General features: G+C 32.7%; 3 long non-coding RNA genes across 3 annotated transcripts; 1 reads left to right on the top strand and 2 right to left on the bottom strand.

Moving 5' to 3' along the window:
• Positions 1–1,108: 1,108 nt before the first annotated feature.
• Positions 1,109–3,816, bottom strand: LOC135194123 (uncharacterized). The gene is made up of 3 exons (XR_010309661.1): positions 3,680–3,816; positions 2,696–2,906; positions 1,109–1,212 (listed from the first exon to the last, which is right to left on the bottom strand). It is a non-coding gene; the product is annotated as an uncharacterized LOC135194123 (long non-coding RNA).
• Positions 3,817–13,205: 9,389 nt separating this feature from the next.
• Positions 13,206–14,376, bottom strand: LOC113398104 (uncharacterized). Its single transcript, XR_010309649.1, has 2 exons — positions 14,008–14,376; positions 13,206–13,373 (listed from the first exon to the last, which is right to left on the bottom strand). It is a non-coding gene; the product is annotated as an uncharacterized LOC113398104 (long non-coding RNA).
• Positions 14,377–26,304: 11,928 nt separating this feature from the next.
• LOC135194106 (uncharacterized) lies at positions 26,305–27,217 on the top strand. The gene is made up of 2 exons (XR_010309648.1): positions 26,305–26,583; positions 26,993–27,217. It is a non-coding gene; the product is annotated as an uncharacterized LOC135194106 (long non-coding RNA).
• The last annotated feature ends 254 nt before the right edge of the window (positions 27,218–27,471 follow it).

Below are 27,471 nucleotides of genomic sequence, written 5' to 3'. Positions count from 1 at the left end.
CACAGCTTTAACAGACCTATTGTCTCACGAAGGTGTGCACCACGACTTAAAATTATTATCATTTTGCTTGATGTGACCAACCCAACTAGCGTGTTGGAGTAATCCTCTAAACCTTAGCTCACTTATATCACTGGTACTGTTATTGTAAGCCTAGCCATCATCATATTTGCTATAACAGTCAGGACTCGTATGAACTGTACGTGAAAGGACTGACGTAAGTATGAAAAAATTAAGTTATCTTATTAGTAAGCTATATAATAGCTACGATAATCTGTTATTTCAAGTTTAACGTTTTAAAGGAGGCTGTAATTTAAGAAATATATCGTCACCAAGCTTAAATACACTATTCATACAATACAAACAAACAATAAAAAATTTACTCAATACAACAAATATAAAACGATGCATAAGGCTTAAGTGATTTTTTTATATTGGTTTCACATATTCATTTTATATTCTTTTAAATGAATCTTTGACAATAAAAATGTTGATTTCACTCTATTCCTTTGTTTTTCCAAGAATTTCAATCAATTGGAAAGTCGATTTCTTGAAACTTCCTTTTCATCCGTTCTGATGTCCATTTTCATTGTGACATTTCCTTTGCAATTCTAGTCATTCTGTAAAGAGCTTAACAAGCGATTGAAGCGCTATGTATTGCAGTTGGGTTCCTCTAAAGTAAAAATTCGATATATATACTTAGATGTAGGACTTTGTGCAAGTCCGTCTAAAGGCAAAGGGCAATATTTAGTCGAGCAATGATTTTTTCCAGTTATAAAGGTGAGTAAACTTGTGGAACACAGGGACATAACATCTTACCCAAGGTTAGTGGTGGAATGTTGATGTAAGAAATAGTTAATATTTATTTCAGTGTCAATGCGTACTGGAAATGGTACCATCGGGTTAGTATTTTAAATTCAAACCTAAAATATGACTGGCATTGTAGTAGATAAGATTAAATAAACAACTTATGCAATTAAACTTATGCTATAGAAATAAGTTACTTTTATAACTAATCTTTCAGTAAACGTATTAAAATAAAACAACAGATTGTTCAACACTATACATACGAAGTGTTTACTTTAAAAAATCCCAATTATGAATTCCACGTTCCAAATGTCAAAGTCGCGGGTAAAATCTGAAACGAGTTTGACGACAAACACCTACGTATTTGAAAAAGCAATCAACACCTTTCGCGTTTTATCATACTCCACTCTGAAAAGGAAACAGAAACTTTGTTATTTTTAAAAAGTAAATCAATACAATTCATAGGTACATCTCGAATTTCATTTTTTTCATTAATCTATATTAATAATTTCGTACCAGTGTACAATAGACGCAATTGAAACCTATCCACAATTCTACATCGTTAAGAAATAATGTTTTTTTAGTCAACAACATATGCATATCTGCAACATTTGTATAATCGAGATATTTCGATGAAATTTAATGACATGTCAGTTCAACGGGCGGCCATGTTTGACATTTACACATACGTTCAGAAAGATGTGTAAAGAAATTATTTCTATTTAGGTGGTGACCTAAATAAAAAATTTTTGTAATCACAAAGTTTATAAAAATGTTATACGAAAAGTAAATGATAAGCCGTGTTTGTTTAGTTTTATTTATTTCATCCGAGTGAAGCTGGGCTTTCATCTAGTTAGAAAATATTATAATGGGATTTGAAAATATAATTATATTATAATTGAAGTGATGAAATAAATACAAACATCACTTTTATTTATTTTTTAAACTGTTTCATATGCCTAGCAATGGATATTAATAAAGTAGTTATTAATTTGAAATAGCTCTGGCAATATTTCTGTTCGGAGAAGTAGTTCTGAGTTATGTGGGAATTTACTACGAATATTGCTACATTCGAGAATATAGATACTCATTATACGCATAGCATACGTATTTAATTATCTACTAATTAAATACTTTAATTTACAATTAGTAAAGCTTTGAGTAAGTCTGTTATTCCACCAACTAACAATAAACAAATCGTATTGTGTTAAAAGTCAGGAATTCGCTTAAATTACAATCCCAACGGATAAAATATCTAAATGGTGGTAGCTGTTTCGTTTTTGCTTTTAACAAATATAATTATAGAACCACAGCGCATAATAAAAGTGTTTATTTCACGTTGCATTTTTTTTCAAATAAATTTGTCTATGAACTTATATAAACTTTTTGAACCTAATACCACAGACAAAAATTACGTTAGTTTTATAACTTTACTAAACATCAAAACCACTATATTATTGTAGTGCTACTACAATTTCCATTTGACACGACGTCTCCAGAAGGACGATTAGACAACCGTTAAGTTACAGGACATAAATATCACATTACTAGACAAAGAAAAAAATACTAGTTAAGGAGAAAATTTTGGACTAATTCACCATACTGGGCTGGATAGAATAATTTAATTTGATGCAATGTGTCAGTTACTTCGCAAAGTTTTACTGCAAGACATGAGATCTATATATTTTCTGAGCCATCTAAGCTCTTTTAATAATATAGAAAATGTGACACAAATTTTAACCTGAGATCGATGATATCAAAATTCTATGTTTATTACCCTTAATACTAGGAATAAATTGCATAAGTCTTGAAGTAACTTCATCATGAGAAGCTCACAACATAAATCAACACATTAAAGAAGATTAACGAGAAAACTATTCTAGGTACTCACGCCTCCAACTATTGCAATTCTCGTATTCCAGTTCGCAGTAATTGTTGAAAGTCTTGTAGTACCCGTCATAGTGTCTCCCACAGACGAAGTTTCGTCTTAAAATAAACAATTGTTTTTGGGAAACGAAAGAGTTTTACTACCATTTGTTCGGATGTTCAAGTTTATCGTATTTTGTTCTAAAAAGTTTCTTTAAAGCAGGTTTCTTGGTGTACTAAAATACGTTAAGGCTGGAACTACCAACTGTTTCCAAGTTTTTGTTTGTAAGTTTTTAAAGATTTGCAATAAAACTTCAATTTCTTTGTCTTCTCTAGTTTTACGTCAGTGTTAAAGTCTAACGTTTTTAGATATATTACAAACTATGTACAAAATAGTAAAAAATAGTCCCCAAAAGTTCAAGGGATATAAAGATTAACATCTCTGTTTCTAAATTTGGTGGAGAATTTATTTTGTAAATAATGGTTAAAATTTCATACGAGGTCAATATCTAAGGGCAGTGGCGACCACTTACTATCAGGTAGTCTATTTGCCCAGAAGCCTACTAATGGTGAAAAGCCTATACCCTAAGTCAACTCTGTGTCCAGCTTAATAAGCAAGATTTTTTGGCCCTTCTTAGCAATAGATATGACTTAACTTACTGCATAGACTTGCAAAATACAAGACTATGATGTAAAATGTAAATGATAGACATAGGCGTTAATATTGGTTGAGGGTCAAATAAGTTACATAAATGTAATTGTATATGATTATTGGTTTTCATTGAAATAGAGTAACTACTGATGATTTTTCCGGTTCTTCTCGGTATCAATATTCCGAACTTGTCAACAGACGAACGGTGGTAGCTTGATTTTAAAATTGACTTTGTAAAATGACCATTGCTCTTAAGAGCCTATTTGAATAGATATTTGGATTTTATTATTGTTTTTTTTTATAAATATACTAACTAAGATATTATTTATAATTTTGATAATATAAGTAATTTCTCACTTGTAAGCAGCTGGGCAGTCTTTGATAAATACAACACATCCTCTATCAATGAGATCTGATTTACGGAATACCGAGTTTTTAGGATAAAACCTCACTCGTCCTGGCTTGGTGTTCTTCTTGTTAACGTAATTTGCTTCAACTATCATAAGCACTGAAAACGTTTTGTGATTATGTTAAGTTTAAAATGAAGTTACTTGGTGGTAGGACTTTGTGCAACCTACACTTCGTATAATTTACTGCGAAACAGCAATACTTCGGGTTATTGTGTTGCTGTTTGAAGAATGAGTAAGCCAAGTATGTATGTCACTAAACTAGGCACAAGGGACATAACATAGTTCCCAAGGTTGGTGACGTATTGGCGTTGTAAGGAGATGGAGAGGTTAATATATCTTACAACGGCAATTTTTATTTCGGTGATGACCATAAGGTGGCCCATTTGCATCGCCTGCGTCTATAATAAAAAAAAACACCAGTTTTGCATGTAAAAGAGCCGAGATGGCCCAGTGGTTAGAACGCGTGCATCTTAACCGATGATTTCGGGTTCAAACCCAGGTAAGCACCACTAAATTTCATACGCTTAATTTGTGTAAGCGTGTGTCAGCGGTGAAGGAAAACATCGTGAAGAAAACTGCATGTGTCTAATTTCCACGAAATTCTGCCACATGTGTATTCAACCAACCCGCATTGGAGCAGCGTGGTGGAATATGCTCTATACCTTCTCCTTAAAGGGGAGGCCCATCTGTGGGAAATTTACAGGCTTTTAATATTGCATGAAAATGTGAGCAACAATTTGTATATAATATAAACTATAAATACTTAGACAGACAACTTATTATATAAAATTGTTTTTTTTTAATTATTCATTTGTAGACGACGCTATTCCTAATGTTGCTAGTTGAATAAATAAAATCTTATGCTAAAATAAACATTATTAAATCAAGCTTATTACGAAAATATAAATATTTCGTTAATGTTTATTTAAAAATAATTATGAAATTTTATATTCAGAACCAATTATACTACTAAAAAATAACAGCTCATATTACGCAAGAAACGACGTTAAATGAATTTCAGATTTTAACTTACATGTAATAAGAAATAAAAATGATTGTTTGAACATTGTATAAAACATATAACATTGAAAACATAAATTTGAAATTCGATACTCATAAAAAAACATAAAACATAAAATCAACACTTGGGTAATTTCACCAATGCACACTCAAATAAATATATTGAATTTGCTTATTATACAATATTAAAATCTTATAATACAAGCTGATCAATCGTTCCAACTACGGATTCTGTAATCCACTTCGTATTTCACTCGTGAAAGTTTGACAACCGAGTTTTTTCTGCCGTGAGTTTTGAGTTTCTTCGACAAAATACCTCTACTGCTCTCCCTACTGGGCGTTGCATGTTTTGTGTAGCATGACAATGACATAAACATATTACAGTGGATTCCTGGTAATCTGACAAACGTTTTGCAGGGCAGAGTCGGACTATTGAAATTTTCGGATTATAGTACTACTGCCTAAGAGTAAGTACCCGCAATAGTCCGGTATTTCTTACAAAAGAGTACCTAGTGATCCAAAAAATTACATATCCAAAGATAAGATTCTATATGTTATACTCTAAAGTATAAAGAAGTGATAGATATCATATGTAGTCAAATTCAAACTAAGCAATCAGAATCAAAACAGAAAACGCGTCGAGCACAATAGTGGTGCCCAGGTTGTAACCTGCTCAATCATGCTTTATCTACATAAGCGAAGATTGTCGAAAAAATATTCAATAACAATAGACATGTCGGTGTACAGAGGGTGCCGGATTAGCCAGGGGTCGGATTACCGGGAATCCACTGTACTGCGTATAGTCAATAGCCCTTCGCCATCAGAAGCAAAATCGGACTGATAAATCTTCAGAGTAGCGCTTTCAAACGAACAAACAATCCCTAATAGAAGATTATTTATCTTTATATAAACATATAAGTTTTCTATACTATAGTATATATAATTATTTGATATTTGAATTTTATTGTTTAACTGTAGTACGCCATTCGTGTACTCTGATTAGCCTAAAGGTTGACTGAAAAAATTTTTTATAGATTTTTCTTTACAGAAACAGACAGAAAGCATTAAAAACTCCATATGTCGAAATATGGTGTAGCGACCACATACGTATAATATATACAAATATTCTGATGATGCTAATGAATCACGGTTGGTCAATAAACCATCGTAGACTTTTTCCAAAGTAATTTTAATATTTGCAAAACTCAAATACTAATTGTAATCTTAGTTGACCTTCGAACTATATAATAATAAAATATATTAAAAAATTATATACGCTCACTATTTATTTGTTATATATGATGTGCATCATGAAATGATCAAATTATCTGAGAAAAATCTCAAAATCTAAGGCAACCAAAGAGATGTTATTTCTCATAGCGCTCTATCCCAGGGAACGTTTGGTGTACATATAATTTATTTTTATAATCATATAAACGAACAAACCCTATACAATTTAAAAAAAAATACACCGGAAGAAAATTGATTCACACAATCGTTATATTGTGAAAGGTTTTTGCTTCAATATATTTTACTTAAAATAAAAATATAGAAAACTAGTCGCCGCTTACGGCTCCGCTTGCGTTTTAGGATTTGGTCGCCATGAAACCTCCTTTGTCAAATTTGATTCAGTAGTTTGGGCATGAAAGATATACAGGCAGACAGAGTTGCTTTCTTATTAACAATATTAGTATAGATAAATAATTCGTTAATGTCCCTGCTAGGCAAAAGTTCCTTATCAGATGACGGTTTAAAAGTCCCCATCGCAGTCCATAAGTATTTGGTAGATACAAATTGGTACTATTCCATCCGACCCATTAAACTTTATTGACGATGAATCGATTTAATTTCATCTCCGAGCACGGGATAAATAAACAGAGTGCTTATACGGACTTAAACCTCCTATCATCAATGAGGACACACGTCAAACATGATGTTACATTGAACTTCCGCATATAACGCATACAGACAGGCGTTAATTTACAAATTTGTATTTTTAACCTGCACAATGATTGTACGAGTATGATGACGAATATCTTTTTTCTTTTGTTTGAATGGAATTTTATGTTTATACAGGAAAATTGTACCTTTATTTATTGGTTTTCTCAGATATTTATTATTATAAATATGTTAGAAGAAACAGGGGATTTTTACGTGTTAGTTACTTGTGATTATATATTTACTCAATTAATTAATCAAAGTATATTAATTAATTATAGGTACGGGGGCGTTCAAGTATTACGTAACGCAATTTGGGGGGGAGGGGGTGTCTCGTATAACGTTACGATGCGTTACAGGGGCGGGAGGGGGTCTTTCTTAGAACACGTTACGTAACATTGTTTTTTTTTAATAAAAAATTAGGGAATCAAAATTCCCAAATTGGCAACCCGAAGATAGCATGCAGGATCCAGCAGAACCAAACATACGTGGTAAATAGGCGTGGTATAGCGTTCACGTCCGTGAATCGCAATATTTCTTACAGGTTATAAAGTGCGCGGATGAATCCTGCTGTTCACCACCGCAAAGTGTATTGAAATCTGTGTTTGCGGATACTTTCATGCCGCCACCTTGCCCAATACTTCAAACGCCAAGCAAGCTCGTAGTACCCAGTTTGCTAGACAAAGGAACATCCAAGTCTTCGCCACTTCTTGTGAGGTTGTTCGTTGATCTATCACCTCCTCTAGAAGGGTTTGTCCATCTGTACAATCCGACCTAAAGATGAAAGTATGTCCAACCTGTGGGACCTGTTTCACATCTCTCAAGAGTGTTCAAATGCACTGTCGTTAAGTGCGTGGCAAGACTGTCTCAGACGAAAACGATTATGTGTAAAGCCAAAAATTTATAAAAAATAAACAAAATCTCTTGTTTTATTTAGTATTATTACCGCAAAGTTAATTAAAACCATACCAAAGATAATAACTATAACATAACTTTTTGCGACTTTAGGGTAAAAATGGTCACTTGAGTGTTACGTAACGTTTAGAGAGGGGGAGGGAGGTACAGAAAAACGTTACGGTGCGTTACAAGGGGAGAAGGGGCGGGTCAAAAATCTTCATAAATTGCGTTACGTAATACTTGAACGCTCCCTACATAATATGATCTCGATCTATCTAAACATGTCTCAGTGAGATACAAAGAGGGAGGGACAAAGACTTATAAAGAAGTTTTTACTCTTCTTAATTTTTTCGTTTTTAATGTAAACGGGTCTCGCAAACGTGCCAACAGACGGTGATTAGATATTACCGCTCATAAACATTGGCGCTGCAGGAATGTTAATATGTTTTACTACACCAAGATGCAATGTCGAGGACTAAGATGTTATATCCCTTGTACTTGTAGTCGCTCCCACCCACTCCTCGGAATACAATAATACTATTGCTGTTTGAAAGTAGAATATTTTATAAGTGGGTGGTACCTACCAACAGGAGATTGCAAAACAACTACACACCCTAGACTGCTTTTAACAAAGCCCAAGAATAGAAAATGTTAAAAACCTAATTATATATAATATAATTAGCTGAAACTGCGGCATTAACCCCGTTTTATCCCCGTTAGGGGTGGATTTTCGTAAAATCCGTTCTTAGTGGAAATCTACACCCTATAAGGAACCCACCTGCCAAGTTTCTGAGATTACGTGATTAATCAGTGAGTGGTATTATGCTTTTATATATATAAACATTTCACCTTAATTTTAGAGTTCGTATTAAAAATGTTTTACTTCACGTTTTATAATATTTATGTTTTACATAATATTTATAGGTCTACATTTCGTTGGTCTAGCGGCTAGCTCATAAAAATGCTAATTTTGAGATCCTGTATTTAAATCCTGGGTTGGGCCAATGGAAAACATAAAAACCTTTACGCTTTTTTAGTCAAGAAATACTAAATTACAGTCCGAAGTTTGGAAATATACGGTGGTTTTGGAACCCGACTTGGAAGCTGAATGGTTCACCTTTTTAGGACACGATTGCTTATGAAATCATTATTTTTTATTTTCTTTTAAGTAGTTTTTTTATAGTTAAGGTAGTACATACGTTGTTTAAATCTTTTTTATCAGGATTCCTGTTCTATACTTTATATAATTGTGCCGTGTCCTATAAAAATTTTTCTTTCTCCGTTCCCCGTTCCATAAAGCACTGTAATTTATCCTGCATAGTTTGCTAGATCTTTGAGATTAACCTTCGTGGTCTCAATCGGCCAGTAACATCAAAATATAATTCAATCTAATTAATAATTTTTTTATATAACTGATTGACATACAACACATAGCCTATACTGGTGGGTCTTACAAAATATAAATATAATAAAATGCATATTCTGAAGGGGTTAAATCGGGAGTGAATATTGGAAGAATGAAAATCGGTATTTAGGCTTATGTTATTAAGTTAGACTTTTTTATAATTCATCAGGAAGGATGCAACTAAGAAAGGGAGAGGTGACTAAGCCAGTGTAACTACAGGCCCAAGGAATATCACATCATAGTTCCCAAGGATGGTGGTGGGGATGTAAAAAATGGTTAATATTTCTTACAGCGCCATTGTCTATGAGCGGTGGTGACCACTTATTATCAGGTACCAAATTAAAATGGAAGACACTAGTAATCTTCCTGTTTATGTGTAAAATGCATCTGTTACGTGTATGTTACGAAGATGTCTATCTATTTTTCAGTATTGAAATATAGTAAAGCAATTTTTTGTAAGTAAAAAAAAGCTGTTACACCGTTGTTGAGAATTTATCACCATGAAATTGGAAATAAAAATTTTAGCACTGAATTTTCATGTGCTTAATTTGTGTTTATAATTCATCTCGTGCTCGGCGGTGAAGGAAAACATCGTGAGGAAACCTACATGTGGCTAATTTCAACGATATTCTGCCACATGTGTATTCCACCAACCCGCATTGGAGCAGCGTGGTGGGAAATCCTCCTCTCCCTTTAGCCCAGCAGTGGGAAATTTACAGGCTGCTAATGTAGTGCTAATGTTATACTTAAAATACCAACGGGTTATATGCTGGTAATATAACCGTCGGTAGGCGCGTATAAAATATTAGCACATAACTTTAAAATTATAACAGTTCATATATAACTAAGTAATTTAATGTTAATAACTAAGATAGCATTTCATATTGATATATTATTAAATTTATGGTATTAAAGTTAACACAAAGGAAGATAGCTTTCGACCTCTGGGGGAATTCACAATTTCTGTAATGTCCCTACGATACATATAAGTATCAAAGCATGGCACTGTTTTGTGCACTTAACAAATTATTTACGCTTTATTGCCTGGAAATAAGGTACAATTTCACTCGATCTCTAGTTAAAAATATGGACGGTCGGGTGGAAATATAAATACTGAAGAAGTCGCTTTAATAGCATTCTTAATAAGTCACTCGAACTGTAAAGGTTTCCCAAAGTTAAATATAAATTGTTTAAAAATGAAAATCTTCAAGATTCTGTTCGTTGTTTTTGCATACTTCATGACCCTGAGTTTCGTGAACGCTGCACCTTGGAATCCTTTTAAGGAATTGGTAAATATTTATCTATAGAATTATATTTATTTTAATTTGAAATGTATTATCAAAAGATCATATTTTAACGCATAAAACCAAAAAGACAGGTTCTCAAATATATTTATGTATATAATATTGTTTTGTTTATTTGTGCCAAGATAGCTCAGTTAGAACGCGATCATCTGTATTGATGATTGCGGGTACAAGCCCAGGCAAGCACCCCTGAATGTTCATGTGCTTAATTTGTGTTCATAATTTATCTTGCGCTCGACGGTGAAGGAAAACATCCTGAGGAAATGTGCGTGTGTCTAATTTCAATGAAATTCTGCCACAAACATATTCACCAAGCCGCATTGGAACAGCGTGGTGGAATAAACGACAGCCGACAGCTAAGCAAAAATCGTAAGGAAACCGTCATTCAGTCGGATGAAAATATTCTAAATGCGTAAGCTTCAAACCTTCTCCCGAACAAGGTGAGAGTTTAAGACCAGAGAATATCAACGTTATTAAGTTTCTCATAATGAAACTTGCTCTGAAACACAACAGCAATACTATTCCGTAGGAACTCACTTCGTATTCCACTCATGATATTTTGAAACCGACTAACGGAGTTAAGCTGTTTTGGTTATTGTGCGCTTCAAATGTTTTTTTTAATATAGAACATCACGATTGTGTCTGTGGTAGTGACTGACTGACTGAAAAACCAAAAACAGTTTTGCATGTCTTATTTTGTGATAAAATCTCACGCAACTTTTTTTTTATTTTTCAGGAAAGAGCTGGGCAAAGAGTCAGAGACGCGATCATCTCTGCGGCACCCGCTGTTGAAGTCGTGGGACAAGCGACGTCAATATTGAAAGGAAAGAATTAATAAAAAAATATTATAACGTATTATACATTAGTCTACTATAATTCTAAATAAATGTATTAATTACCAATAAACTCTCAATTAAAATTTTTTTTTTATTATTTGACAGATGTTGTCAAAATTGTATAAGTAATAAATATTGTGTATATACAAAAAGACAAGTATCTTTTATTATATTACAAAATTATAAAACAAATATTATTGTATTCCATATTTAAAACTGTCACTATCAATCTCTTCCCAGCCGACTTTAAAAATAAGGCGTATCGATACAACCTTATTTTAGTGTCCATAATATCTTCCTTGAGAGCTTCGCCTTCGCTTCGAATTTTAATGTTTTCTTTTTTACACATGGCCACATTTTAAATTCTAATAAAAAACTCTACCTTAGAGTAGAACATTTTGTAACTTATTGTATGCCTTTTGTACTCAATGTCCACGCCTATAATCAACTATTTTAATTTTTTTTTTTTTATTTATAGAATAGATGATTTTATGGACAATGGATGGAATAGATGTTTACATTGATTCCATTTAAATTACATGAAAACAATATATACTCTGAATACTACTGACTCATTAAAGGAACCAGTTTAAGAAGTCTACCAATATTTAAAATAAAAACTATGAAGTATAGCTACATTTATATTGTCAAAACCTCAGACTTTCTTATCATTGGTTATGTAAAACTTGACAGATTTTATCTTAGTGAAGGATCTCGGAGAGGCTTTTTAGAGATGGAACACATACCGTATTAAGCTTACATAAGAATTACACGTATTGCAGTGTAATCATGATGCAAAAGAAGACCTGACATTGAAAGGAAGTCAGGATATTGGCTACAGACTCTACTCTACAATTTATGAACTTTAATAATTGGTTAACAAATCATATCTGAGCTATATATTAGGGTGTGCCAAGGCGCACCTATACTTCGCTGTAGTCTTGAATACAGCGAAGTACTTACTACTTTAGAAACATGTAGTTTATTAAGAAATGATGCAAGAGTCCTGAAAGAGCAATAAAAAGCATCCTCGTGTCTTGCATCTTGTATACTTGTAACTTATTTTCAGAGCACGTCCCGTAAAGTTGGCCCAACCGCTGAAGTTGCTGAAGTAATCAAGCGCCGAAAAACATACTTTTATTTAAATAATATACATTTTTCAACATTAGTTTAGTCAATTATCAGATACCAAATAAATAGTAAAATAACTCTCTAAGAAACTAATCGAAACTTCTAGTAACTAGTGATGGCACTTTTTTAGGTCAAAGACAGAGCCTATCAATGAGAACTAATAAACTAGTGATTTTTAATTACGTATGTTACGACCAGCTAGCGATAGATGGCTCTGATTGAATATGACACATTTCTGAATCGCGCTGACTAGATATTCGCTACGGAGTTATAATATAATGAGAACAACAATTGGATAATTTTCAGAAGTCAAAGTAATGTGAACGCAGAAAGATCAAGGTAAATAAGTTACTTAGATTGGTCCACTATTTAATCACCAGATCATATATCAGTGGATAAAATGGTGGTCACTCGTGGTAAGTATTTACTTAGCGGTAGGACTTCGTGCAAGCCCGTCAAGGTAGGTGTCACTCACCGATACTATGTGTTGTTTTGCAGTTGGAAGGGTGAGTAAGTCACTAACTGTAACTAAGATGTTATGTCCCGCATAACATCTTAGTTCCAAAAGTTGGTTGTGATGACTCAATGGCGATGTAAGGAATGGTTAAATTTCTGTCATTTTCAATGTGCAAGGGTGACCACTTGCCATCAATTAGCCCTTTAATACGACCTTTAGGACGAACTTTAGGAGCGTGTGTATTTTTTATACTTTGAAAAAACAGGCGTTTTATCTAGTCTTACTGACTTTTCACTAAAAGTTACAAATAGAAAAGAATCTTAATATAAGGAAAGAACACTTAATCAAGACGTTTCTTTTAAACCGGAACACAACAATACTGTGTACTGCTGTTTGGCGGTAGAATATCTTTTGTGTGGGTGGTACCTACCCGACGGGCATGCACAAAGCCCTACCACCAAGAAAAATATAAATAAAATACATAATCTGCAATGATAATAATTTAATTCTTATAATTTAAAATAACATTATTGGTTCACTTTACGCTTACGTAATTAACATTAGCCTTTAATTATTGTGCTGGCTTGACCTATGACTCCAACTGCTGGCCCCGCTTTGATGATACCATCCCTTACTCGCTGTCCTAGTTTTTCCTGTAACAAATACATTCAAAATGACATTAACTAAAATACTGTTTAACTATGAAGGTCACGTGAAAGTCATATAAAAATTAATTTAAATAATAACTAAATTGAAGATAAATAATCAGCGAGATTACTTATAAATACATTATGTACGAGTAAATGTACCAAACATGTCACATGTTATATATAGCTTTATTGATAGAAACGTGGAGTTTTTTGTACAAGATCTTATTACATGGTTTTTGTACAAGTTTTTATTAAATACAGTTTATAAAACTATTAAGTCGACTCAGAACTTGATCTTTAAAGTACAACGCAGAACAAAATGAGAATAAGAATGCCTAATTAAAATGCATTGTTAATAATTGGAGTTCATTATTTTCTGACACATATTTAAATTAGTCACGAAGGCGCGCCCCTCCACATTAAATATTTTTTAGTATCCTGCGTTTGTACTAGTGACACTTCTATTTATAAGATGGCTGTGTGCGTGAGATGACTAATGTCAACAAAACAAAAAAAAAAAAATACACTTGTTAATGCACACAGATAAAATTTAACGTCAAATGCGCGCCTTCTTTAGTGAACGGACCTACAGTAATAACAAACTATAAATATATGGTAGCGTTAAAGGTAAAATTACCAGTTTCTTAAACGGTTTCCATCTTGGCGCTGGATCAGCGTTAACAGTCATAACAGCCGCAACACAAACGAATAAGAAAACAAATATCTTTGCAAAATTCATTTTTAGTTTCAAAAGAGACTTCAGTTGCTTATTGTCGTTTAACGAATGATTCCTAAACATAAAAGACTAGTATTTATACTTGCAAGTCCTAACAAAATATTTATAATAGTTGGTTAAATGAAATTGAACCGTATTGTAAGTTACTATGATTTATATTAAATTGGGGCTTTACTAACGGTATAACCAGTTAGAAGCTATGAAAGCATTAGTGCTTTCCGAGGCTCGGAGGAATCCCCTGAACAACTTTTTCTTTTTTTATTACTTAAAAGGAAGACGAACGCATAATGATATGCGACCACCTTTTGCGGTTGATATTTTAAGGAAAATTATACTTAAATATGAGAAGAGATGGCTCAGTTCTGATAATACGTGCTTCTTAACTGATGATTGCGGGTTCAAACCCATTTCTATGTGCATGTGTCTTGTTTTAATGAAATTCTTTCATTTACCCGCATTGAAGCAGTTTGGAATTAGCTCCAAACCTCAAAGGGCTAAGCCCAGCAATGGGACGTTTACACGCTGTTATATTTTAATTTATATTTACATTATTAATAATGTGTATATGTGGGATAATTTTGTAAATTATTGCCATTATTCTATATTTTTCTTATTTATTAGACATCAGCAGATCTTCGCTGGAGCTGGAGTTGGAGTTCGTCGTCGTTCTTGATAGAGGTGGCAAACACTGACAGTTTTTTTTTCCTTTGTTTCACATACATTAACATTCTGCTTATACACAATTTTTAAGCCATATATGCTACCTAATATTGGAAAGAAGTAAGTTATGTTTACAGGTATTTTAATACCTTTACTGGATATGAAACGTCTTTATTATTTTAATTCGTAGATTTAAAAAAGATTTTGACATAGGCGGTATAATATATTTTTATAAGCTATTACTCATATAATTACGAATGTTATATTAGAGTAACTACTGAGTTTCATGCCGGTTCCTTTCGGAAAAATCTAGATTCCGAACAGGGCCGGACCGTAAGTTTAGGAGACCCTGGGCTAAAACTACTTAGCACATTAGCAGCCCGTAAATTTCTCACTGCTGGGCTTAGGCCTCCTCTCCCTTTGAGGAGAAGGTTTGGAGCATATTCCACCACGCTGCTCCAATGCGGGTTGGTGGAATACACATGTGGCAGAATTTCGTTGAAATTAGACACATGCAGGTTTCCTCACGATGCTTTCCTCCACCGCCGAGCACGAGATGAATTATAAACACAAATTAAGCACATGAAAATTCAGTGGTGGCTGTCTGGGTTTGAACCTGAAATCATCGGTTAAGATGCACGCGTTCTAACCACTGGGCCATCTCGGCTCTCAAACTACTTGGGGGCTCATCTAAAACATATCTGAACGTAGACTTGAATTAAATTAATTGAATGGGTTTGATTCATTGCAGGACTCGCAGGGCTGCAAATCATACGATCTGTTTAATTTAATACAATTATGGATTATTTCGCATTATAGTCTATTTTTGACTTTGACTTGACTTAGCTGGGGCCCCCTTGAATCCAAGGGGCCCTGGGCTGAAGCCCAAAAAGCCATATGGTAGATCCGGCCCTGATTCCGAACCGTTAGTAGCTTTACTTAGTATAGTTCTTTGAAATTACTATTCAAAAGAGCTTGTAAAAGCTTACTTGAATAAAGTATATTTTTATTTCGTCATCATAGTCTGAAATATATTATCGATCTGCGCCCATCAAAATATTAACAATACACGAAACTATGTATAATACAGATTTTTAAAATTTCCAAAGAGGAGTCTCTTATAATTATGATCTCATCTCTAATAGATCAGAGTCAATACCTATTATTATTTTGGGCATTGTTAAAAAGACAGTACAAAAAATAGAAAAGTTCTCATTGTACCTTTGCTTTGGGGCTTGCCAGTTTCCTCTGTAAAGTGGAAAGTTTGAAGCGTCCATAATGTTGCTCTCGTACGTTTTAGTGTATATTACGTTACACCTGACGACAACTACACGAGTACCCTCACGCCGTTACCGTAAACCTACAAAAGATTTTTTAACATTAAACACATAAAAACTCAAAAGAGATTTTTCAAATATGAACCAAATGATTTTCATTAGATTCGATTTCGATCCACTAGGCTATTCAGATTAAATAATTGATACACCAACGAAATAATATAAACAAATGGTGGTTACTATTCGCCAGTCGCTTGTAAACATACTTTAATAGAAAATAATAATGATAATAATAATCAATTAATAAATTTATTATACTACAACCAAACCAATTATTTAATTAATTACTGTAATAATTATACCAAATTAGCCATAATACAATTATGGATATTGGACTCCTTCAGATTTGATTATTTAAATTAACGCAAATCAGAAATACACTTAGACATTATAAATATATATAAATACTGTCTCGTTGGTCTGGTGGCTATTCAAGGCCACATACTCCGAGGCTCTAAGTTCAAACTCCAGGTCCGAGTAAAAGTTGTCGGGTTTGTCTTTTAAAAAATTATATATAATAGCCCGAAGTCTGGAAATTGGAAGGGTGCACACTCTCATGCCTCGGATTACACTTAAAGCCGTTAGTCATGCGCCTGATTTCTTTCCAGTAATGGTTTTGCCATCGAATTATGAGAGTAAGGGAATAGAAATTGTGTTTGCCCATTGTTTGCGCACACACTTTTATACTATAATATGTTCTGTATAGCTGGCTGGCCTTCCTCGAGATTAGCCGCTTGGCTGAAACCGGTCACGACGACATCATCGTAAAATGAACCAGCCCTTATGTCACCTTAGGCAATCATAAGAAAAATCAATTATAATAAAAGTTAATTATTGGTATATATATATAATACTATTGTTTTTAAATATATGACAATATTATTTTATGAAAAGAAAGGACGTTATGTTTGTGATTGTTTGTTTTAAATATTTTGTTGTGACATGTATTGGCCTCGAGGATAAGACCAATGCGTTCATCGTGCCGGCAAACGTCTGCTCGGAAAATGATAAATATTCTTTATTCAAGTAAGCTCTTAAAAGCATTTTTGTCAAGTTACAGTGTTGAATTACCCGTTAAGTTACCACCGGTTTGGAAAGTAGATTCTACAGAGAAGAACCAACTTTAAGTATATCCACTTCTTAAAAAAATTCCGAAGAGAGTCTCGAGCTCCAAGATTATAAATAGACCTGTCCGGTCTATTTTTGTATACCTCAGATTATAAATCAATAAGCAGGTGGAGCCTCCGTATCATTACAGTAAAGTAACAAAAGCAAGTACAAAAAGTATTATTGTTAATTCGTCAAAAGAGTTGTCCATTGAATTATTAACAACGAGATGAAAACCCGGCTTCGCTCGGGTAAAATTAATACTACATAAATACAGCTTATCCTATACTTTTCCTATAACATATAACTTTTTCATAAGCTGTACGAAATTATTACTTGTATGACATTTTCTGAACGCATCCGTAAACGTCAAACATGGCCGCCCTTTGAGCTGTCATAGAATTTTATGGATTTAATATTTATATCTCGATTATACGAATTTTGCTTGATATATGTTGTCGACTAAAAAATCATTATTTTGTAATGATCTATAATTGTTGATATGTTTCGATCTGGTCTATCGTAGACCTGCACGAAATTATTAATATAGATATTAATAGACGTAATTATTGACTTATTCAATTACTGTATACAATATTGGAAATTTGTTGCTCCGCTATAATGTAAGGCGTTTTATTTTATGTTCCGAGTCTGACACCGTATTTTATTATTTTACTATTTTTAAACTCAGAATTGGAGAGAAAAATATGTCGCTATTAAATAAGGACCGCCTTCATTTGTAATTATGTTTATATTATATTTTCAGTTATAAATAAAATAAACTTTAGCCGAATTTCTTTTTAACGCTTTAATCAAAATTAAAGACATTATTATTTGTAGCATATTCCGCTATGAAAAACAACTTTGTAATTGTAATTTGGATTATTATTTTCGGATACATTACTTGAGCAAGGCCGTCGGGGTTGGCACCTCCCACTCGTCATTATTCTACCGCCAAGCAGCAATACTTAGTATTATTATGTTCCAGTTTGAAGAGCGAGTGAACCAGTTTAGTATGGTTTACTAATTACTTACTCTTCAAAATTTCATAGCGAGACATTTACAAATTTAATTTATATATTTGACTTTGACAAGGTTATAATAAAAATTTCATATCCAACGATAAAGGCGTAGACAAATGTAACGTTTAACATTTAAATATTCTACGTACCTTTGTATAATAAAATTTCGCGTAATAAAACTAGGTATTTTACTAGATATTTTAATAGAAAATTTCACGAATGTCTCACTTAGAGGTTAATTTCATTTCATTACTTTGTACATATGTGTAAACAAGGGAAAATGTAGAAGCGTTTGAATATTTTATTTGAATAATAATTAATTGGGTATTCCACCACCGATAGCAACACTTAAGATTTAAACCAGAACACAACAATACTAATTAATGTTGTTAGGTTAGGTTAGGTTAGATAGTAAAAATCCCTACCATCAAGTTTAATATAATTATATTTAAATTAAAATACCTTAAGCATTCTCGTACAATTTATTGCATCCAATCTTGTATAACAAGAGACTCAGGTGCTAGAACCGTGTCGTAAGCATCTAAGGAACATTTATAAATGTATGGTTTAATCCCCATTTGTTTCGTCGTATTTTATATTATTGTAAGAGCAACATGCGATTTTCTCGCCGTTTCTTCTCGCTGGAGACTGCTTTACGAAACAGCGGTACAGAAGTATTGACGATTCAGAAATGTTTTATTCTATAGTTGACTTGAATAAAATACCTTTTACTTTATTTGACATTTCTAAGAAATTGTCTTTTCATATTTTTACATATTAACTCACAACCGAACTTAAATAATTGTATAGAGTAAGTGACACTAATTCAACTTACTTTCTTTGGAAAGTAAAAATATTACAACAGTCTTAAAATTCTACAAAAGAAGGGGACCAGCCAACAGTTACTCATTTAATTTTTTTTTTTTTTTTCGTAATTTCTAACTGAAATAAAAACACTAAAAAATATTCATAAAACTTACCAGAAAAAGCAACGCTCTTCGGAGAAGGTATATAATATTATAGTTTTGGCGGGTGCGCTTTCCCCCCCAACCTTCTCACCCTCATTATTACCACCTTCAAATTTAGACTATTGACTATTTAGTCATTGTGTCTTCCCGTAGGTTTTGTAAGTGACTCACTTTGTCACTGGGATCGTCGAGAGGATGAGCAGCAACGTCTCCTCCGCAAAACATCTTGTCGCAACCATTGTGTCTACACCTTTATCGAAGTAAATTTGTTTTCAGAAGAAGATAAATTGTTCGAAAATTATCGTTTCTTAGAAAAAAATACCACCTATCGTATACGATAGAGCAGATTAAAATTTAAAATGCTAGCCTTAAACTAGCGATTTGGGAACCAATAGGACGGAAAATTCGTCTCTTATTCCAAATTAGGTCTTTGTCCTATTTGGGATTGTTTCTTGTATAAATTGTATTTTGTATTTTATATAAGAGATTTGTTTACATTTTTATGAAAATGGAATATATTGACGTATAATTCTTAAAGCCAAAAAAATATATTGAAAGTTAGAAAATGGTTTGAATTGCCTACAAAATAAGGCTCATTTTAATAATATTCAATAAACCTTCTCATTTTAATAACACTCAATAAGTCTTATTAACATCACTAGGATACAAATAATATTTATCAAAATAATTATATTCATAATAAGATGTTATGCGATATATTTTTCATAACTGTTCAAACATATAAATTATGTTTTATACTACTATAAAAATAATTGTAGTTTTCGTACAAAAGTAATAAGTGATTAATAAAATCTTTCATCTTTGAAAAGAAGAAAAGTTTTTTATGACATTGGTATATGATATTTTTTATCATATACATATATAGGTATATATAGGACATTACACAATAGGGCTGTGTGTTTATGTGTGTGTGTATCACCAAGTAATAATACTTAGCATTGTTGTTGTTGATTCAATTTGAAAATTAATGAGCCCAGTGTAACTACAGAAGGGACATAATATCTCAGTTGCCAAGGAGGTGGTGCATTGGTTATTTAAGAAATGATTATAATAGCATACGACACAAATGTCAAGGAGCGATGGTGATTTAAGAGCCGAGATGGCCCAGTGGTTAGAATGCGAGCATCTTAACCGATGATTTCGGGTTCAAACCCAGTTAAGCATCACTGAATTTTCATCTGCTTAATTTTTATTTATAATTAATCTCGTGCTCGGCGGTGAAGGAAAACATCGTGAGGAAGCCTGCATGTGTCTAATTTCAATGAAATTCTGCCACATGTGTATTCCACCAACCCGCATTAGAGCAGCGTGGTAGAATATGCTCCAAACCTTCTCAAAAGGAGAGGAGGCCTCAGCCCAGCAGTGGGAAATTTACAAGCTGTTAATTTAATGGGGATTTACCATCAAGTGGACCATTTACAAGTCTGTGTACGTACATTAAAAAAAAATCGGCTCAAATATGGATTTAAATTATGGAATTCCACTATCGTAACTAATATCATGAATACGTTCTGTTATATCCTGATGATGTCAGTGCATTAGCTGACCATCTTTAGATTTGATATCACGTCGCTAATAAAGCTAAGTTTAAACAGTCGTGAGGAAAACTGTCAGTTGAGTCAAAATCCCGAATCAGTAATATTATTATAATTCTCAAACATAAATTTCAATTTTGTTTTTATTAAAATCCATATCTACAATTCTATAATAAATTAGCTGTTGCCCGCGGCTTTGCTCGCGTGGATATTGAATATATTTACACATTAACTTAAAGTATTGCGTTAAATTAAGACCTCTTTGTAAACCAAATTGGTGTGTATTTCACCCCTTAGGGTAGAAGAATAGTAACGCTTAAATACGTATCTACTTATTTTTAATCAGTAGCCCAATAATTAAGTTTGGTGCTTCTAACTTCAAAAATGACGATCTTCCAGACTAACCTATATACGAAATGTCAACCCCCTACTTCCCCCGTAGAAGTAGAATATCCAGAAACGCTTAAATACGTATCTACTAATTTTTAATCTGTATCCCAAAAATATAGTTTCATGTTACTAACTTAAAAAATGACTGACTTCCATAAAAATTTTCACCGCCTTAGGGATAGAATATCCAGAAACGCTTAAATACGTATCTACTCATTTTTAATCTGTATCCCAAAAATAAAGTTTCATGCTTCTAACTTCAAAAATGACGGACTTGCTGACTAACCTATATGAAAAATGTCAACCCCTATTACACCCCTTAGGGTTAGAATGTCCAGAAATGCTTAAATACGGTAGCTACTCATTTTTAATCTGTATCCCAAAATAAAGCTTCATGTTTATAACTTTTAAAAAATCCTTCCTTAGTGGGTGTCTACTCAATAAAACGATCCTTGCGATGATGAATCAGTCAGTCAGGACATGTTATTATATATATATAGAAGATCAATCTGTGTTATTAAATAGATTTAAAAGAAAAAGTTTATACTTGAAACTCATGTAACAGTCCGCTTGTTACGCTTGTGATATTTTGCACGTTGTCAGGGTACAGGAAATTATAAACAGTATTTTACAGCTAACCTCATACTCATATGCAAGTGAAACCGGTCGCGATAACGAGTTAAAGATAAAACAGCGTTGAGTTAGAACTTATACATTCTAATACAGAAGTTATAAATTACAGTAAAACGAGGACTTCGTTATCAGATTCGTAATTAGATGAATGAGACATCGTATCAAACTCAAATCTTATATAGCGTAAGCATTATAAAAACGTTTATAGTCTTATTTTGAAGAGCTCCAGCCGTAGATGCGCAGAAATATAAAAAGGATTCTTGATTGCAATGTACTAAATTGTTACGATTTAACGAAGACTTAATTTTAGAGAGCGAAAAAAATTTACTGACCACGTAGAGAGCGCCGCTTTGGCTAATTATATAAATATATATATAATATATATATATAAAAAACAAATGTAAAACGTGCCAATAGAGGTCGTTAGTTTACAAATAAATTAAATCAAAACAAAACCTAAGCGAAGTTTCGCTGTTGAGCCCACTAGTAATAATAATATAATAAATACGCTTTTAAAATCGTTTATTCTCTTTTTAAATTTTTGTAATTCCATTATTTTATCCATGACGGCTCAACCCGTGCCCGATGCTGATCCAGTCGCCGGCGCTCCGTGCTTTAATTGTCAAGATAAAGCATTAGATGGCATCTATGACATATATAATATTTAAGTAACTATTAAAAAATTTAATCTCATATCAAAAAAAACTTTGATAAATAAGGCATACTACTCAGTAAAAGATTATAGATATATTAAAGATAAAAAAGCGTGAACTCAGTATTTATTGATTTCTAGGAAGGCATATATAAAAATGTAATTGTGCTTCACTTATATACTCTGTAATTAAAATGGTGGTAAAGAGTAACTACTGATTTTCTTGCGGGTTATTTCCGGTAGAATCTACTTCCCAAAACGGTTGTAGCTGTACATTTAATTCAACACAGTGATGAAAATGAGATTACTCGAATAAAGAATATTTTGATTTTAATTTTGATTGTTTTCTTGACAGTTCCCTTCGGTTGAATCAATTCCAGACTTTGCAACAATATTAAAAATTTACAAGGTCATTTTGGATTTTGTTCGGATGTAAAAATATAATAACCAAAATTAGTAATACAAATACGGTTTATTGTTACTTAATAATACATTTTAATCTTACGACTAGAAGATTTTATGAACAGGTTTGAAGAGTAAAGAATTAGGCTATTTTTATTGGTATGGCTGAGGCGTTAAGGTCGCTTATCCCTTGGCGATGGCGGTGGCTTGGCCGACGACTTGGATCGCAGGGCCCGCCTTGATGAGACCATTCCGAACGTTTCTACCGATTTTTTCCTGAAAATAAAGTAGTATTAAAGTAATATTATAAAAGGATTATTTATAAGCCTTTCTAATTTTACGCAACGTTATTTAGTCATTCAAGATGTGAAGGATTTTTTTCTTTATTCAAAGAGCTTGGTCACACAAATGATTATGACGCTCTAATTAGACACATGCAGGTTTCCTCACGATGTTTTTCTTCACCGCCGAGCACGAGATGAATTATAAACACAAATTAAGCATATGAAATTCAGTGGTGCTTGCCTGGGCTAGAACCCGAAATCATCGGTTAAGATTCACGCGTTCCACTGGGCCATCTCGGCTCATTATGTATATTAGGCTCATAATTTTTTTATGAAAATAGCTTAAGATTGATATATTCTTTCTAATCATTCAGAACCAATAAACAAATCTATAACAAATCGTACTTACAATTCTCTTGAAGAGCTTCCATTTAGGACTCGGAGCGCCGGAAACTGTAGTCAAAACTATGCAGGCGAATATGAAGAAGAAAATCTTGGCGAAATTCATTTTGAATGCTATCAAAGTAACTCTGTTACTCAGTCGAAGAGATTCAGGATTCTGAGAGCAATGCTGTTGAACATTTTATAATATCACGAGAACAAGAAATATAACATAACTGTTAATAAAATCTCCCATTCAATTATGAGCTTTATGGTTAAGAGTATAAGAGTGATTATATATATCAATTATTTATATAACTGTTTTACTACATTGGTTTTTGATAAGGGGTCACTACGTGTTAAATGGGAACTCCCTCGAGTTGAGATTAAAGTGAATCCCATATTTTAAATATTAATAACAACAAGTTTTTTTTTTAACTGTTCTCCATTATAAACAGCTTTTGCAATCTTTATTGATACGAGATTCTCCAGTGAAATCTTCATTGAATAGATAGTTTTTGTTTCTTATTGACATTTTATTTATTTGCCGTGATGGTTCAGTGGGTAGAACACATGGACCTTAACAATAGCTTAAAGGTTCAAACACAAGCACCTCTATATTTTATATAATAATAAATAAACCCTCTTAAAAGTAAAGGTAGGTCTTATCCCAGCAATGGAACATTAACAGGCTGGTATCTCTTAACTTACGTTTGTTCATTTTTCTGATTTGTTGCCAATTAAAAAAAAAACTAAATAACCTTGAAAGAATTATGAGCGCTTGAGGTTTTATCAAATATCCTAAAAGATATTCGATTAAACTTATTACAAAAAATGCTTTTATTAAAAATAATTATATAGAAATGTTTGTGTGCAAGAGATTATTACAGGATTAGTGAGTGACGATCGCCTTGGGAATAAAACGATCGCCTGCGGGCTGTTTTTTATATTAATATAAATAAACGATTATGAAAAAAAAACAACAATTGCTTCATTTCTTTCAAGCGTTCTTTACTGTTCTGTCCTGATATTTATTTATATTGTACAATTTTATTACACAACAAAATAAAATAGTACAGGAAAATACCTAGACTTCATTAATGTGCATTAATAGTTACGGTCTTGTGGTTAATTAGCAATACGCTGATTATCCTTTGCAAAGTTTTTAATGGGACATACATAACCCGATTCGTAGCTCAGACCAGCTACTCTTTCGAAGATTAAACCTCCTTTAGAAAAAGACGTACTAGCTTATATATCTATACACATAGATGCGTTATATATAGTTTAAAGTAAATAAGACTGAAATAGAATGTATACTCATACACCTAGTTCTTACCTATATATGTGACCTAGGTGTACGTATAAAGTTATTATTATATATAAAATTATTAAAGAGGTAAAATGTGTTCGTAAATAAGGGAGGTGATCTCCGGAACTATAAAGTATAATAGAATAAAATTCACTGGTTGAAAGCAACATTTTCCTGAGTGCTATGCGGTATAAATTATATTTATATGTTGCTGAAATATAATATAGAGGCTTTTATTTCTTGAAGTACATAAATAGCAACGAAAAGGCAATCGTTACTCAGTTTCGAGTTTGTATGTTAAAATCAAAATGTGCCGTGACAGGTCCATTTCAAAATGAACTCACAAAGCAATGAAATCTGACAGAATACTCTCCCATTTAATTTTCTGAGCAACACACACTCCTTAGTTACTCGATCATCAAACCGTAGTACTTTGTGTTGGCGACAAGTTTTATATGAAGTCCTCTTGAACGAATAAAAACCAATTTGCCGTAACTTGTATAATGTTTCCTGTTTTTGACATCAAAAGTCAATATGTCAACACTATTGAGAATTTATTGACAGTAACCCTGATAACTTTTTCGATCAGAGCTGAGATTCGAACCAGTAACCTCGTGCTCCGCAACGGTGTAACTATAACACTAGACTTAAAAAGGCCATATTACAGAGATAAATATTTCAAAATCGAATCAAAACAAAATATTATTTATTCAAGTAGGCTAATAAAAGCACTTTTGAATCGTCATGTTAGTGTTGAATAAAATGATTAGGTTATTTAAAAATATACATTTACATAAGAATTATTTACATTCTTAGGCATATACAAATAAAAATAAAAATAGTTGTTGTACAAATCATGACCACGTGGAATGGTGGCAAATACACTAGCAGCATTTCCTCGTCGAATCACAATTCCGATACCTTGGGAAAAAAATGAACTCCTCACACAGGTGCTCAAAAGGTGCCTCCATGTTAAGGCGGTGTAATATTTTGTCTTTTAGGATTCAGCCAGCGTTTTCAATGCAAGTTCAAAACAATGTGTTTATTTACGACATCACTTTAGAAACCCCTAAAATTATAAGTGTTTCTCTACTATATTGTGCATGTATTATACATATAAACCTTCCTCTTGAATCAATCTATCTATTAAAAAAATCGCATCAAAATCCGTTGTGTCATTTAAAAGATCTAAGCATACATAGGGACAGACAGCGATAAGCGACTTTGTTTTATACTATGTAATGAGTAATGATGATGATTTACAATTCGATTACTAAATGATTAGACCATTTTATAAACACCATTTCCAGAATCTCAATATAAACAAATACCTCAAATTAAGGTATGTCCAAAAACACACTTTATAAAACAATACTGGATTAATATAATATAATTATTACCGAAAGTGTGATTCACCTTTAACTCAAGTCCAGGGAGTTCCCAATTTAACACGAAACGACTTTATACCAACACACAAAAACTGTTACATAAATACTCGATTTATAAAATCGCTCTTATTTGTATGCAACTAAAGCTCAAAATTGAATATGACATTTTATAATCACTGGAAATATGTTTGTCGTTCTCGTGATATTATAAAATGTTCAACAGCCTTGCTCTCAGAATCCCGAATCTCTTCGACTGAGTAACAGAGTTACTTTAATAACATTCAAAATGAATTTCGCCAAGATTTTCTTCTTCATATTCGCCTGCATAGTTTTGACTACAGTTTCCGGCGCTCCGAGTCCTAAATGGAAGCTCTTCAAGAGAATTGTAAGTACGATCCGTTTTAGATTTACTTATCCTTTGATTGATCCAAATAAGACAGAGTTGTCCAGTGGATTGAATACGTGAATCTTAAGCTAAGATCACGCTTTCAAAACTAATTTGTTAGCATTGATATGACTCAGTTTATTTGTAAATAGTAAAACGTTAACACATGACTCATATATAATGTATGTCAATTGTTCACGATACCAAAATATGTTACTAAATACCTACGATGTTTTTATGTTTTTGAGAAATAATCGTTTGAATTGTTTAAAAAATCGAAACCAATTTTAGTGTTACATAAATTCATGTAACGTTTCAAACGTTTCTGACATAAAAAAGTGTCATTTTCTATCACCTTTTGTAATATACAATTATCTTTAAATACTAATTGTTATTTATTTATTTTCAGGAAAAAATCGGTAGAAACGTTCGGAATGGTCTCATCAAGGCGGGCCCTGCGATCCAAGTCGTCGGCCAAGCCACCGCCATCGCCAAGGGATAAGCGACCTTAACGCCTCAGCCATACCAATAAAAATAGCCTAATTCTTTACTCTTCAAACCGTTTCATAAAATCTTCTAGTCGTAAGATTAAAATGTATTATTAAGTTACAATAAAATATATTTATTTTTTAAATTTTGTTTTTTATATTTTTTTACTCCGATCAAAACATAAATAAATAAATTAAAATATTCTTTATTATTGAATAGTTTTGTAGCGCCATCAGTTTGTTGCAAGTCTTGCTCACAAGTTCAGAATGTGGATTCTACCATTAATATTATCTCTACATAGTGTAAAACAAACTCGCTTCCAGTACCTACACTTAGAAGTTTTAAACTACGCAACGGATTTTAAGGCGGTTTTTAATCAATAAGCAGAATGATTCAAGA

This window comes from Vanessa tameamea, chromosome 24, assembly GCF_037043105.1.
Source record: "Vanessa tameamea isolate UH-Manoa-2023 chromosome 24, ilVanTame1 primary haplotype, whole genome shotgun sequence".
In the NCBI taxonomy this organism is placed as follows: Eukaryota; Metazoa; Arthropoda; class Insecta; order Lepidoptera; family Nymphalidae; genus Vanessa; species Vanessa tameamea.
Note: the sequence above shows the minus strand (reverse complement) of the source record. Positions and strands in the feature narration are given on the sequence as shown.